General features: G+C 48.2%; 1 protein-coding gene across 1 annotated transcript in view; it reads right to left on the bottom strand.

Moving 5' to 3' along the window:
- LOC136612883 (RCC1 and BTB domain-containing protein 1-like) overlaps positions 1 to 929 on the bottom strand; it is a 41,462-nt gene extending 40,533 nt beyond the window's left edge. Inside the window, exon 1 of the mRNA XM_066593620.1 lies at positions 896 to 929. The gene's annotated coding sequence lies outside the window, so the exon portion shown is untranslated. The remainder of the gene's footprint in view (positions 1 to 895) is intronic.
- Between the last annotated feature and the right edge of the window lie 14,940 nt (positions 930 to 15,869).

Genomic DNA, 15,869 nt, shown 5'->3' with positions numbered 1-15,869 from the left:
GCGGGGCCCACCGTTCAGGATCCCCACCAATTAGCTGATTAAAGTGGCCACGACACTCGGGTGAGATGAGCTTTCAGGTCTGTGATGTCACGTTCGTTGGTCACATGGTCAGAGAGCAGCTCTGTTCCATTAAAGGGAATGAGATTGAGCTACAATGGCAGGCGCATCCTCTCTACAATATACAGTGCTGCGTCTGGCATAGACTGAAGTGGCAGCGTTGCTCACTCGTCATCAGCTTGTTGGCAGGGATTCTGAGAGGCAGATCACCAATTCACTGGGGATGGATCATCCGTCCTGGAGTCCCAGGAAACCCTTTTAACTCCTTCCCACCGCAGCATACAAATGTACATATTAGTTAGGAAGCAGTTTTCTGGAATGAACTTACATTTATATACTATAGATCTGAGCCCACACCGTCTACTGCAGGAGACTGTTGCTAATGACAGTTGGCCTCCCGGTGAGACAACCGATTCCCGCTGTTAACTCTTTGCATGCAACGATTGCTCTGTGATTTCATTAGGCCTTTTGCATGTAATCACATATACTTCATTCTAAGCCGACCAGAGTATAAGCCGAGGTACCAACTTTTACCCCAAAAACCTGGGGAAAATTATTGACTCGAGTATAAGCCTAGGGGTAATATTAGGTACCTCCGCTTACACTTGGAGCGGCTATACTCGAGTATGTATTGTGGCTGCTGCTGCAGACACAATACATACAAACACGTACGTACATACACTTGTCACCTTAACACCCATCCTTCATACTACTCCTCATCAAAATCACTATAACCCCCATCCTCCATAAATGGCCGCTCACTACCACTCCCATCCTCCATACACTCACTGACTCACACACACAAACACAGACATTATATATACACACACACACTTACATTCCATGTACGGAGCTTCACCACGTCTCGGGGCAGCAGCCGATGACATCAATCACCTCATTTCTGATGTCGGGTGAAGTGTCGCAGGAGGTTCCGTGAGACTTCACCCGACACCAGGAAGTAGGTGAATGATGTCATCGGCTGCAGCCCCGAGATGCCGTTGAAACTCTGTACGTGGAATGTAAGTATATGTGTGTATATGTCTGTGTCTATGTGTTCCCTGCCAGCACTACGCACCGCTGTCATTCCTGACAGTGGGTGCCAAGATGTGCTCCAGCGATAACAGTGGAGAAGCTGTTATCTCAGAAGCAGCAGCTAAGCTGCCACTGATTTCAATGGTAGCTCTGCCATGACTTACTATAAGGCGAGGGGTAGACATTCAGCCCCTTTTTTGGGGCTTAAAATCTAGGCTTATACTCAAGTAGATATGGTATTTCTCATGTCAGTAAACCACACCAGAGATTGATACCAGTGTTTTAATATTTACATTTGACAAATACGTTAATGTTTTTGGCCCAGTGCAATATTTTCACTTAAGCACATGGCCACTGAATGCGGGGCTTTCTTGCGGCTTGACCCCTTACGTTATGTAGCATAGCCATGCTCCTGGGTAAAAACTGTCTTTGGAGGACGGCCACTTTGTAGACCCCTCCTTGTTTGCATACGCGAGCGGTGTCTTGATATGACAGTGGGTTGCACAGCTATTTTTACTGCCTTTTTGTACCTTGTTAAATTATAGTCCCTGGAGCCCACAGACTGCAAGAAACTTAGAATAGAAGATTCTGTTTTTAAAGCACTGTAAAGTACTTTTAAATACTTTTTGTGCAAAGCTGTAATTGCAGCGTGATAGTCAGATTCGTTGTTTTGCTTTCTGCATATAAGATCTTCAGCAATTTCATGTAACCTTCTGCGGCTTTCTGCCGAATAAATCACTGTAGCTTCTGATTCAGCCAATTCAATGTTGTTGTTTTCAGTAATACAGTTTGGTTCTTCTACCACATCACATTCCGCCTGTGGTTGTAACTTTTGAGGACTGTGCAAACGTAATGATCCAAAGCAACCTTCGAGAATATTATTCTTACCCGTTGCAACCCAGAAGAGGAGTTTCTTGGTCTCAGAGTCGGAAGGAAGTATATTTGGACAGCTGATATTTTCCTGAAAAGTAATTGCATGCTGGTGTTTGCATGGTCCACCATTTCTGCCTATGTAACATTCACACAGACCTAACTGTAAATCCACAGTGTACCAGACATCATCACTTCTTCTTGACTTGACTTTATACAAACAATTTTCAATTTTTTTTTACTAGAAGATCCTTGCACTGGTTTTCATTGATTTTGTACCTGGATTGTACATATTGTTCAGAACTTCCACTAACATGAATAATTTTTCTTTCATAGTACAAGTGCTCCTCACACTGCAGGAAAAAGAGTTAACAAATATGAGGTCCTCAAACGATATCCTGCGGGCAGAACTATCGACGTTACGACAAAAAATTGTATCAAATCTAGACCAGAAGACATTAGCCTTCAGAGATAGACTCCAAAGGGAGGCGTACAAGGTCAGGGATAAGTGTGAGCGTCGATTAGCACGAGTCCTTCACCCCAGAACCCCCCAAACGTTCGTCCCCAAGATCCAGAAGGCCAAGGGAGGGGTTGCGGTCTCCACAAAAGACATCCGGGAGGAATTTCGCCTCTATTATGAGAAACTCTAGTCGTTGGGGAGCACAACTAAGAAAGAGCCTTTCTCGATGAATACGGCCTGGGTCCCCTGGGAGCGGAAGAGTCCAGGGCTATGGAGGAGGACTTTACCTGCGAGTAGATAACTGAAACGATCAAAAACCTTAAAGGGGTTGTCCCGCGCCGAAACGGGTTTTTTTTTTTCAACAGCCCCCCTGTTCGGCGCGAGACAACCCCGATGCAGGGGTTAAAAAAGAAAACCGGACAGTGCTTACCTGAATCCCCGCGCTCCGGTGACTTCTTACTTACCTGGTGAAGATGGCCGCCGGGATCTTCTCCCTCGGTGGACCGCAGGGCTTCTGTGCGGTCCATTGCCAATTCCAGCCTCCTGATTGGGTGGAATCGGCACGTGACAGGGCGGAGCTACCAGGAGCCGCTCTCCGGCACGAGCGGCCCCATTCAGAAGAGAAGAAGACCGGACTGCGCAAGCGCGTTTAATCGGGCGATTAGACGCTGAAAATTAGACGGCACCATGGAGACGGGGACGCCAGCAACGGAACAGGTAAGTGAATAACTTCTGATAACTTCTGTATGGCTCATAATTAATGCACAATGTACATTACAAAGTGCATTAATATGGCCATACAGAAGTGTATAGACCCACTTGCTTTCACGGGACAACCCCTTTAAGATAGGAAAAAGCCCAGGCCCAGATGGCTTCTCAGCTAGATTCTTCAAACTCTTTGCGGAAGAACTGTCCCCTTTCTTAACACAAGTCTTTCACGAGATCTCCAGAGTAAGCCCCCTCCCTCCCCAAGCTCTACAGGCTCACATAGTGGTAATCCTGAAACCGGGTAAAGACCCCTCCTCATGTGCCAGTTATAGGCCTATCTCTTTGTTAACCTTGGACGTTAAAATGATGGCAAAACTCCTAGCAAGCAGGCTTAGCAAATATATCCCCGACCTGATACACAAAGACCAGGTGGGATTTGTCCCTGGCAGGGAAGCAAGGGATAATACCATTAAAGCTATTTCCGTAATCACCCGTGCAAGATCAGCGGGTAAACCACTGTGCTTGCTAGCTGTATATGCGGAAAAGCCATTCGACAGGGTCAGGTGGAGTTTCTTGGAGGGGACCCTCCGTTGGTTGGGCTTGGGGCAAAGGATGCGAAATTGGATCATGGCACTATAAAATGGCCCCTCTGCAAGGATACGAGTGAACGGTGCCCTGTCGGATGCTATACTGATAAAGAATGGGACACATCAGGGTTGCCCTCTCTCGCCTTTGCTATACGCCCTTTCTATGGAATCCTTGGCCACTGCCATCAGTAAAAACAGATCGGTCAGGGGCCAGGTGGAGGGCCCCTCCGAGCATAAGTTGGCATTATTTGCAGACGACCTCCTCCTGTTCCTGTCGAACCCTAGGGTGGGGTTACCGGTAGTGATGAAGGAGTTTGAAAGATACGGCCGGGTCAGTAACTTTAAAGTCAATCTCCAGAAATCAGAGATCCTTAACGTAACTCTTCCTCAGGAAGAGGCTGAGGCACTTGCGGTCTCCTTTCCCTTTAAATGGAAGTCATCCTCCATAAAATACCTAGGGGTCCAGCTCCCGACAGATCCGGCACAGATCTTCGAATTAAATTTCCTTCCCTATGTAGACAAACTGAGGGTGGACCTGAACAGGTGGAGCCCACTGTATGTTTCATGGACGGGACGGATTAACTTCATAAAGATGGACTCCCTCCCGAAGTTTCTATATCTGTGCCAGACCCTCCCGATACGCCTTGGATGACAATACCTTCTCAACATTCACTCTCTAATAATTAACTTTGTATGGATGGGACGTAGATCTAGGCTTAGCTACAGAGTGCTTACGCGAGCCAAAGAGGAGGGAGGACTGGGACTCTTAGATTTCGCGCTATATTACAAAGCTAGTCAGGCCAATTTTGTCCTCACTCTAATGCAAGGGAGGCTGACAAAATTATGGGTAGAAATGGAGTACGAGATAGATGCCAGGGGAGTACAGGGAGCCCCGTGGATCCCAAGACGGTTTTTGGGAGACCTAAACTCTCTGTCGCCCCTTATAATTGGGATTCTCAAAGCCTGGGGGATATTCGCCCCGTAGCTAGGACTAGTAGCTATACCGGACCCCCTCACACCGTTGTTGGCCAACCCACAATTTCCAGCAGCCAGAAACAAAATATCATTACTATCCCTCCCTGGCCTCCCTATACCAAACGTTAGAGACGTAGTTACACAAACCGGAATGAAATCCCCGGTGGAGATCCATGGGAACTCTACCCCGCCTCCAGGAGCGTGGCTGAGCTATCCCCAGGTGATTTTGTGGGGTTCCTGACGCCGAGGGGTGTGGTAGTAAGCAGCTGACACCATTGGAACACCTGTGCATGTCTTCGACACCTACCGAACACGGGATATCAACTATCTATAAGATGCTGCTGCAAAAAGAGACAGGGGACGAACCACCTACCTACACAAGCCAGTGGGAGACAGAGTTGGGTAGGAGCCAAACCAGGGCAAATTGGCAGAGAGCATTTCTTTTGTGCCACAAAAGCTCTAAATTTGGCAGGCTACAGGAGCAGAATTACAAGGTACTATCTCGGTGGTATTGGATGCCGTCGAGGCTGCATCAACTTGACAATCAGATCCCCCTGACTTGTTGGAGGTGTCAAAATGGCCCCGGAACAATGTCACACATTTGGTGGGACTGCCCTCCAGTCAGAGACCTGTGGAGTAATGTTGAAACACTTTACAATGAGATGACCAGGTCGGCGGTGTCCCTGACAGCTGAGATGGCCCTTCTCCTGATGCTCCCTGGGTCTATTGCCAGAATTAAGGTGGATTTACTAAGGATGGTCATACTGGCGGTAAGGATGTCTGTCCCTGGGTTGTGGAGATCCACGACCCTTCCATCAAGAGTAGTATGGGCAGAGAAGTTAAGCCTACTCATGAGATACGAAGAAGAAGGGGCCGAGAACGAGCAGAAACGAACAAACTCCCACGATTTCTGGAGCTCCAGGATCTCGATGAGAGCTTCAGATCACTTCAAATCATGGCTGGAATCAGGCCACCTGGCTCAGTAAACATTACTCAGTGCCGGTAAGCGAGGTCGACTTAATCCCTTAACCCCCTCTTCCCCCTTCCCCGCCTTCCTACTCCCCCCATTTCCCTCCCCCCCAGTTTTGTTTTTGATTCGAAATTCTCATAACGTGTAGTTTTCAATTTTCTGTCTGAGACATAGAAAATTAATGTGTTATTTGATTCATGACATTGGTTATTTGGTACCAAGCCGCGATAGCTATCTTACTAATATGGTCATGTGAAGTTACCGCCGATGGCTATACTGTGTCTCTAAAATGTCTTCTTGGAAAATTAATAAAATTCGATTGAACATAAAATGTCAATATGCAGTCAGGTTCCCGACATCCTGCATGCTGCTTGTCCTGTAGTAGAAATGATGATTAATTAGCGTAAAATGTCTATTGATTTGTATAAACTAGATGTATTACACAGCTATAGTGATTTGACTCTGTAGTGTGCTACAACAGTAGTCCAATGTAAAGTTCCAATGCAGCCACTCTAGGGTTAAATTACATAGGTATACACAGAAACTGAAAGTAATGTTGGGTTTCTCTTCAAGCCGCCACCCCACCTCAACTCAGCTCAACTCGGAGACAAAGGAACTGGTCTTTGCCTGACCCCATGTGGAGGAGACAAAGGCTGGCTTGCAAGCGGGGCCTGAAGGGGGTGGGGGAAGGGAGGAGAATCTATATGACTCAACAAATAAAAATAAATATACATTATGTATATCATATGTTATATGCCCATAAAGGGCAGGTATTATGTGTTTTAATAAAAGAAGCTCTGGGATGGTTTTTCCCCCAGAACTCTCTGTAAGCTTCAAACTGGACACGTGTCTCAGTATGAATTCTTCCTACGCGCGTATATCAGACTTTTGCAATTAGGAAGCTACAGAATACCCCAGAACCTGCTGGAGAAATTTATATCCAGAGCAGTCCTGCCTTCTGCAGAAACAAAATAGTAAAACCTTAGACAGGAGCGAGATCCCAAGTGAGAACTGCAGAAGTGGAGAAAGCAACTTTACAATCACATAATATGCATTAAATACAGATCCCAACACGCAACACACATGCAAAGACGCAAGACAGTGACTGAGAACTTCAGTGTGAACAGGTAAGGAGCAACCGGATGAGCTTCCTATCCAACCACTGTCCGCAGGTCAAAGCAGCAACACAACACACACAAATATACCGCATATACACACAACCACACGTTAATAGGCACCCTACATCCATATGCACAACATCATGCTAATAAGCACCACACACGCACAACCGCACGCTAATAGGCTCCCTACACACACACACACAACCACACGTTGACACCCCACGCTAATAGACACACCACACACAACCACAAGCTAACAGTTCCCCCCCCCACACACACACACACACAGCCACACGCTAACAAGCACCCCACCCAAGACACACAAAACCACATGCTAATATGCACTCCACGCGTGCACATACCCTAATATGCACCCCGTGCGGTAATATGCACTGTGCACACAAACATGTGCGCAAACACACATGCTAATGCGCACACTAATGTACACACGCTACAGTGTGCGCACAAACTAACACGCTGATATGCATCGTGCACACACACAAATATGTGCCATATTCACATAACACACAGCACACATACTGCATAAAGAGGACCACGCACTTGCACAACACATATACAGCCTACAGATGCTTCAACGTACTGAATACACACAACCACATGCTAGTACACCACACATACCATATACACACGACCACACCACACATACAAAGAGAACCACATGCTTACATGCTCTGGCTACAGCACACAACCTACACACACAAGTATGTATCACATACACATGACCACCCCACATGTACTGTATAAAAACACTAGCACAACTACATACACACTAACTACATACGCCCATGACCGCATGCTAGCACACCGCCACGCAGTAGTGTAACACACATACCAATGCATAATATGCACCACCTGTACTGCATACACACATATCCACACACTAATATGCGCCACATAACATACACATGAGCATGCACTAGCACAGCACCTGCACTAGAGATGAGCGAGCATACTCATCCGAGCTCGAGATGCTCGTTACTCAAGACAAGCACTACGTGGTACTCGAGGCAATTCCATTTCCTTCCCTGCATGTTTAGCGCCATGTTTTGGCCAATAGACATGCAGGGAAGGCATTACAACTTCCTCCTGTGACTTTCCAGCCCTATCCCACCCCCCTGCAGTGAGTGGCTGGCGAGATCAAGTGACCGCAGAGTATTTAAAGCGGTCCCACCCGCGGCTCGCCTCAGACACACACTGGGAGAGATCAGGGAGAGTGCTGCTGCTGCTATAGGGAGAGTGTTAGTGTAGGATCCTGTCCTCAAGAACCCCAACGGTCCTTCTTAGGGCCACATCTGACCGTGTGCATTACTGTTGTGGCTGCTGGGAGCAGTTTTGCACCAAAATTTTTTTTTTTCATCTCGGGCTGTGCAGGCTATTACAGCTATAGCGCTCTAAGTCTGCAGTCTGTAATACAGAGTATAGGGAAAGTGGTGCAGAGACAGGGACAGTGGTAGTGTAGGATCCTGTCTACAAGGACCCCAACGGTCCTTCCTAGGGCTACCTCTGACCGTGTGCATTTTACAGGTTGTCTGGTGAGAGTTGTAGTGCATCACTTTTGCAGAGCCAGACCTTTTTGCAGCCTTCCATATAATTTTTTTCTGGCTGCAGTTTACGTTACAATACCGCTGTCAGCCTCCAACTGTACGCCAATAATTCCATAATTTCTTACGCCGGTCTGTGTCTGCCGTGAACTTCACGCACAGCGTACTGCCACAGTCACTGATAGAGGGAAAGTCATATACACGCTATATAGCCTGTATTCTTTTTCAAAAAATTTTTAAAACAAAGCTCCTTCTTATGGCTACCTCTGACCGTCTGAAATTTACTGGGTGTCTGGTGGGAGTTGCAGTGCATCAGTATTGCACAGCTAGACCTGTTTGCAGCCATCCGTATTCTTTGTTTCTGCCTGAAATTAGCGTTACAATACCGCTGTCAGCCTCCAACTGTACGCTAATAATTCCATCATTTCTTACACCGGTTTGTGTCTGCCGTGAACTTCACGCACAGCGTACTGCCACAGTCACTGATAGAGGGAAAGTCATATACACGCTATATAGCCTGTATTCTTTTTCAAAAAAAATTTAAAACAAAGCTCCTTCTTATGGCTACCTCTGACCGTCTGAAATTTACTGGGTGTCTGGTGGGAGTTGCAGTGCATCACTATTGCACAGCTAGACCTGTTTGCAGCCATCCGTATTCTTTGTTTCTGCCTGAAATTAGCGTTACAATACCGCTGTCAGCCTCCAACTGTACGCTAATAATTCCATCATTTCTTACACCGGTCTGTGTCTGCCGTGAACTTCACGCACAGCGTACGGCCACAGCCACTGATAGAGGGAAAGTCATATACATGCTATATAGCCTGTATTCTTTTTCAAAAAAATTAAAATAAAAGCTCCCTTGTTGGGCTACCTCTGACCGTCTGAAATTTACTGCGTGTCTGGTGGGAGTTGCAGTGCATCAGTATTGCACAGCTAGGCCTGGTTGTAGCCTTCCGTCTTCTTTGTTTCTGCCTGGAGTTAGCGTTACAATACCGCTGTCAGCCTCCAACTGTACGCCAATAATTCCATAATTTCTTACGCCGGTCTGTGTCTGCCGTGAACTTCACGCACAGCGTACTGCCACAGTCACTGATAGAGGGAAAGTCATATACACGCTATATAGCCTGTATTCTTTTTCCAAAAAATTTTAAAACAAAGCTCCTTCTTATGGCTACCTCTGACCGTCTGAAATTTACTGGGTGTCTGGTGGGAGTTGCAGTGCATCAGTATTGCACAGCTAGACCTGTTTGCAGCCATCCGTATTCTTTGTTTCTGCCTGAAATTAGCGTTACAATACTGCTGTCAGCCTCCAACTGTACGCTAATAATTCCATCATTTCTTACACCGGTCTGTGTCTGCCGTGAACTTCACGCACAGCGTACGGCCACAGCCACTGATAGAGGGAAAGTAATATACATGCTATATAGCCTGTATTCTTTTTCAAAAAAATTAAAATAAAAGCTCCTTTGTTGGGCTACCTCTGACCGTCTGAAATTTACTGCGTGTCTGGTGGGAGTTGCAGTGCATCAGTATTGCACAGCTAGGCCTGGTTGTAGCCTTCTGTCTTCTTTGTTTCTGCCTGGAGTTAGCGTTACAATACCGCTGTCAGCGTCCAACTGTACGCCAATAATTCGCTAGTTTCTTACACCGATCTGTGTCTGCCGTGAACTTCACGCACAGCGTACGTCCACAGCCACTGATAGAGGGAAAGTTATATACACGCTATATAGCCTGTATTCTTTTTCACAAAAATTTTTTAAAAAGCCCCTTCTTACAGCTACCTCTGACCGTGTGCATTTTACAGGTTGTCTGGTGGGAGTTGTAGTGCATCACTATTGCACGGCTAGGCCTGTTTGCAGCCTTCCGTATTCTTTGTTTCTGCCTGGAGTTTGCGTTACATTACCGCTGTCAGCCTCCAACTGTAGGCCAATAATTCCATAATTTTTTACAGCGGTCTGTGTCTGCCGTGAACTTCACGCACAGCGTAGGGCACAGCCACTGATAGAGGGAAAGTCATATACACATTATATAGCCTGTATTCTCTTTCAAACAAATTTTAAAAAAGCTCCTTCTTACGGCTACCTCTGACTGTCTGCATTTTACAGGTTGTCTGGTGGGAGTTGTAGTGCATCACTATTGCACGGCTAGGCCTGTTTGCAGCCTTCCGTATTCTTTGTTTCTGCCTGGAGTTAGCGTTACAATACCGCTGTCAGCTTCCAACTGTACGCAAATAATTCCATAATTATTTACACCGCTCCGTGTCTGCTCTATTCGTAATCCACCATGCTGAGGGGTAGGGGTAGGGCTCGAGGACGTGGACGCGGGCGAGGACGCGGAGGTCCAAGTGAGGGTGTGGGCACAGGCCGAGTTCCTAGACCAGGTGAATCGCAGCCGGCTGCTGCGGGATTAGGAGAGAGGCAAGTTTCTGGGGTCTCCAGCTACATATCACAATTTATGGGTCCACGTGGTAGACCTTTATTACAAACAGAGCAGTGTGAGCAGGTCCTGTCGTGGATGGCAGAAAATGCATCCAGCAATGTATCGACCACCCAGTCTTCTATGTCGTCCACTGCTGCAACTCTGAATCCTCCTGCTGCTGCTCCTCCTTCGTCTCAGCCTCCTCACTCCATGAAAATGACACATTCTGATGAGAAGGCAGACTCCCAGGAACTGTTCTCGGGCCCCTGCCTTGATTGGGAAAAAATGGTTCCTCTCTCACCTGAGGAGTTTGTCGTGACCAATGCCCAACCTTTGGAAAGTTCCCGGGTCCAGGTGATGAAGCTGGGGACTTCCGGCAACGTTCTCTAGAGCTTTCAGTGGGTGAGGAGGACGATGATGATGAGACACAGTTGTCTATCAGTGAGGTAGTAGTAAGGGCAGTAAGTCCGAGGGAGGAGCGCACAGAGGATTTGGAGGAAGAGCCGCTGGACGATGAGGTGACTGACCCCACCTGGTTTGCTAAGCCAACTGAGGACAGGTCTTCAGAGGGGGAGGCAAGTGCAGCAACAGGACAGGTTGGAAGAGGAAGTGGGGTGGCCAGGGGTAGAGGCAGGGCCAGAGCAAAGAATCCCCCAACTGTTTCCCAAAGCACCCCCTCGCGCCAAGCCACTGTGCAGAGACCTAGGTGTTCAAAGGTGTGGATGTTTTTCAGTGAGAGCGCGGACGACCGACGAACAGTGGTGTGCAACCTGTGTCGCGCCAAGATCAGCCGGGGAGCCACCACTACCAGCCTCACCACCACCAGCATGCGCAGGCATATGATGGCCAAGCACCCCACAAGGTGGGACGAAGGCCATTCACCGCCTCCGGGTCGCACCACTGCCTCTCCCCCTATGGCCCCAACCTGCCACTCAGATCCAACCCCCCTCTCAAGACACAGGCACGAGCGTCTCCCGGCCTGCACCCCACCCTCACCTCCGCTGTCCTCGACCCCATCCAGCAATGTCTCTCAGCGCAGCATCCAGCTGTCGCTAGTACAAGCGTTGGAGCGAAAGCGCAAATACATCGCCATGCACCCGCACGCTCAAGCTTTAAACATGCACATTGCCAAATTGATCAGCCTGGAGATGCTGCCGTATAGGCTTGTGGAAACGGAGGCTTTCAAAAACATGATGGCGGCGGCGGTCCAACGCTACTCGGTCCCCAGTCGCCACTATTTTTCCCGGTGTGCCATTCCAGCCCTATACCAGCATGTCTCCCGCAACATCAATCGTGCCCTCACCAACGCGGTTACTGGGAAGGTCCACTTAATCACGGACACGTGGACAAGTACTGGCGGGCAGGGCCACTATATCTCCCTGACGGCACAATGAGTGAATTTGGTGGAGGCTGGGACCGAGTCAGAGCCTGGGACCGCACATGTCCTACCCACAACCAGAATAGCGGGTCCTTCCTCGGTTCTGGTATCTGCGGCGGTGTATGCCACCTCCTCTAAACCCTCCCCCTCTCCTCTTCCTACGGAACCTCTGCGTCTCAATTCAGAAATGTGAGCAGCACGTCGCCAGCAGTCGGTGTGGGGCGGCAGCAGAGGTGGGCAAGCGTCAGCAGGCCGTGATGAAACTACTCAGCCTAGGTGACAAGAGGCACACGGCCCCCGAACTGTTGCAAGGTCTGACAGAGCAGACCGACCTCTGACTTTCGCCGCTGAGCCTCCAACCTCGCATGGTCGTGTGTGACAACGGCCGTAACCTGGTGGCGGCTCTGCAGCTCGGCAGCCTCACACACGTGCCATGCCTGGCCCACATCTTCAATCTGGTGGTTCAGCGGTTTCTGAAAAACTACCGGCACTTGTCTGACCTGCTCGGCAAGGTGCGCCGTGTCTGCGCACATTTCCGCAAGTCCACCACGGACGCTGCCACCCTGCAACATCGGTTTTAATCTGCCAGAGCACCGACTGCTGTGCGACGTGCCCACATGATGGAATTCTACGCTGCACATGTTGGCCAGGATCTATGAGCAGCGTAGAGCAATAGTGGAATACCAACTCCAACATGGGCGGCGTAGTAGTAGTCAGCCTCCCCAATTCTTTACCGAGGAGTGGGCCTGGATGGCAGACATCTGCCAGTTCCTCGGAAACTTTGAGGAGTCTACCCAGATGGTGAGCGGCAACGCTGCAATCATTAGCGTAACCATCCCGCTGCTATGCCTGCTGAGGAGTTCGCTGCAAGGCATAAAGGCTGACGCTTTGCGGTTGGAACAGAAGACGGGGGATGACAGTATGTCGCTTGACAGCCAGACCACCCTCATGTCTATATCTCAGCGCGTTTTGGAGGAGGAGGAGGGGGAGGAGGAGCAGGAGGAGGAGGAGGGGGAAGAGACAGCTGGGTACACTGCAGAGGGTTCCCATGCTGCTTGCCTCTCATCTGTTCAGCGTGTATAGCCTGTGGAGGAAGAGGAGGAGGAGGAGGAGGAGGAGGAGAAGGAGGAGGCTGAAAGTCATCTTCCTAGTGAGGACAGCCATGTCTTGCGTACTGGCACCCTGGCACACATGGCTGACTTCATGTTAGGCTGTCTTACTCGTGACCCTCGCGTTAGACGCATTCTGGCCAACACGGATTACTGAGTGTACATCCTTCTCGACCCACAGTACAAGGAGAACCTTTCCACTCTCATTCCCAAAGAGGAAAGGGGTACGAGAGTGATGCAATACCACAGGGCCCTGGTGGACAAAGTGATGCTAAACTTCCCATCTGAAAGCGCTAGCAGCAGAAGGCGTAGTTCCGAGGGCCAAGTAGCAGGGGAGGCGCGGAGATCAGGCAGCATGTTCAGCGCAGACAGGGGAACACTCTACAAGGCCTTTGCCAGCTTTATGGCTCCCCAGCAAGACTGCGTCACCACTCCCCTGTCAAGGCTGGGTCGGAGGGAGCACTGTAAAAAAATGGTGAGGGACCCTTCTGCGCAAGCGCGTCTAATCGGGCGATTAGACGCTGAAGTTAGACGGAGCCATGGAGACGGGGACGCCAGCGCAGGGAAGGTAAGTGAATAACTTCTGTATGGCACATATTTAATGCACGATGTATATTACAAAGTGCATTAATATGGCCATACAGAAGTGCTTAACCCCACTTGCTTTCGCGAGACAACCCCTTTAACCCCTTAATGACATGGCCTATTTTGGCGTTGAGGACCAAGTGATTTTTTCGTATTTTTCCATCTCCATTTTTCAAAAGCCATAACTTTTTAATTTTTCCGTCGACGCGGCCGTATAAGGGCTTGTTTTTTGCGTGGCGAGCTGTAGTTTTTATCGGTGCCACTTTTGGGTACATAGACAATATCGTAAAATTTTAAAAAAAAATTTTTTTATGATAACATGGAGATAAACCGCATCAATTCTGCCATAGATTTCTTTTTCTTTTTTTTACAGCGTTAATCATGCAGCATAAATGACACACACAATTTTTTCTGCGGGTCGGTACGGTTACAACGATACCAAAATTGTTATATTTTTTTAGGTTTTTACACTTTTTTGCAATAAAACCCCCTTTTTTTTGGAAATCTTTTTTTTTCTCTATAGCTGCATTCAAAGTCCTGTAACTTTTTTTTTTTTTTTTTATGTACGGAGCTCTATGAGGGCTTATTTTTTGCAAGACGAGCTGTAGTTTATATTGTTACCATTTTGGTGAATGTACGGCTTTTTTGATCACTTTTATTGCACTTTTTGGGAGGCAAAATGCTAAAAATTAGCATTTTGCCTCTGTTTTTTAGCTTTTTTTTTTTACGCTTTTTGTCGTACAAAATGAAAAGTGTGTTCAACTTTTTGTACACGTCGTTACGGACGCAACAAAACCAAATATGTGGGTTTTTCATTTTTTTCCCCTTTTTTATGCTAATATTAGAAAAAGCATAAAAAAAGGGGGTTTTTTACATTTTTTTTTAACATTTTTCTTTTCTTTTTTTTACACTATTTGAGTCCCTCTGAGGGACTTGCAGCAGTATGCCTATGATCGCTGTGATAAGGCATGGCAGAGCTACTGCTCTCCCATGTCTTATCGCCTATACAGCGATTATAGGCACAGGCAATACAGGACGCCAGTGTCTGGCGTCCTGTTGCCATGGCGACAGGCCGGGCTCTCGCGATGACATCGCGAAAGCCGGCCGGAGACACAGAGGGATCTACTTAGATCGTGGCAGGGAAGGGGTTAACAGCGGGGCGGCGCATCTCTGATGCCCCCCCGCTGTTGCAGCGGGACGCCGGCTGTGAGTGACAGCCGGCTCCCGCTGCGGGATAGCGCGGGATCTTATGTGATCCTGCACTATCCCCAGGACGTACTGGTACGTCCTGTTGCGGGAAGTACCAGGCTCCCAGGACGTAACGGTACGTCCTGGAGCGGGAAGGGGTTAATAGTGAGACCTGGGAGCCTGAGATGCAGCTCTGCATGCTGCCCCTCCCCTGCCCTATCCGTTTCTGTGGCGTTTCCATCACTTTCATAGGTTTTCCAGATTTTCACAAGTGAAAACCTAAGCGGAGCATCGGTCATATACAAAAATGCTCGAGTCGCCCATTGACTTCAATGGGGTTCGTTACTCGAAACGAACTCTTGAGCATTGCGGAAAGTTCGACTCGAGCAACGAGCACCCGAGCATTTTGGTGCTCGCTCTTCTCTAACCTGCACGCAACGACACGTATCATATGCATTGCATAAATATGAGCACATGCTAGCAAACTGCCTAAACATGACCAAACGTGCCCACATGCAGCTTACGTGCTTCCAAACATAGCCGAATGCAGCTCATGTGCTTCTCGTGCACGAAACATGTCCATATGCAGCTAATCCTACTTTGTAACATGCAGCATTAGCTAGGTTCCTCTCATTCTGCTCTGTTAGTGTATCCTCAGCTTCCTCTCAGCAGTGCTTCTCATTCTTGTGCACAAACTGTATCCTCGTGCACATCTCAAAAGGGGGGCAGTGTCCTAAACAACCAATGAGGTTGGCGAACTTGCTCACTGCTACTCAACTGCTGAGTAAAAGAAATATATGCCTTCTGAGGCTTCACAAAAGGCATTACGAAATAGAAACTGAAAGTGTA

The sequence above is a fragment of the Eleutherodactylus coqui genome, chromosome 1 (assembly GCF_035609145.1).
Source record: "Eleutherodactylus coqui strain aEleCoq1 chromosome 1, aEleCoq1.hap1, whole genome shotgun sequence".
Taxonomy (NCBI): domain Eukaryota; kingdom Metazoa; phylum Chordata; class Amphibia; order Anura; family Eleutherodactylidae; genus Eleutherodactylus; species Eleutherodactylus coqui.
Note: the sequence above shows the minus strand (reverse complement) of the source record. Positions and strands in the feature narration are given on the sequence as shown.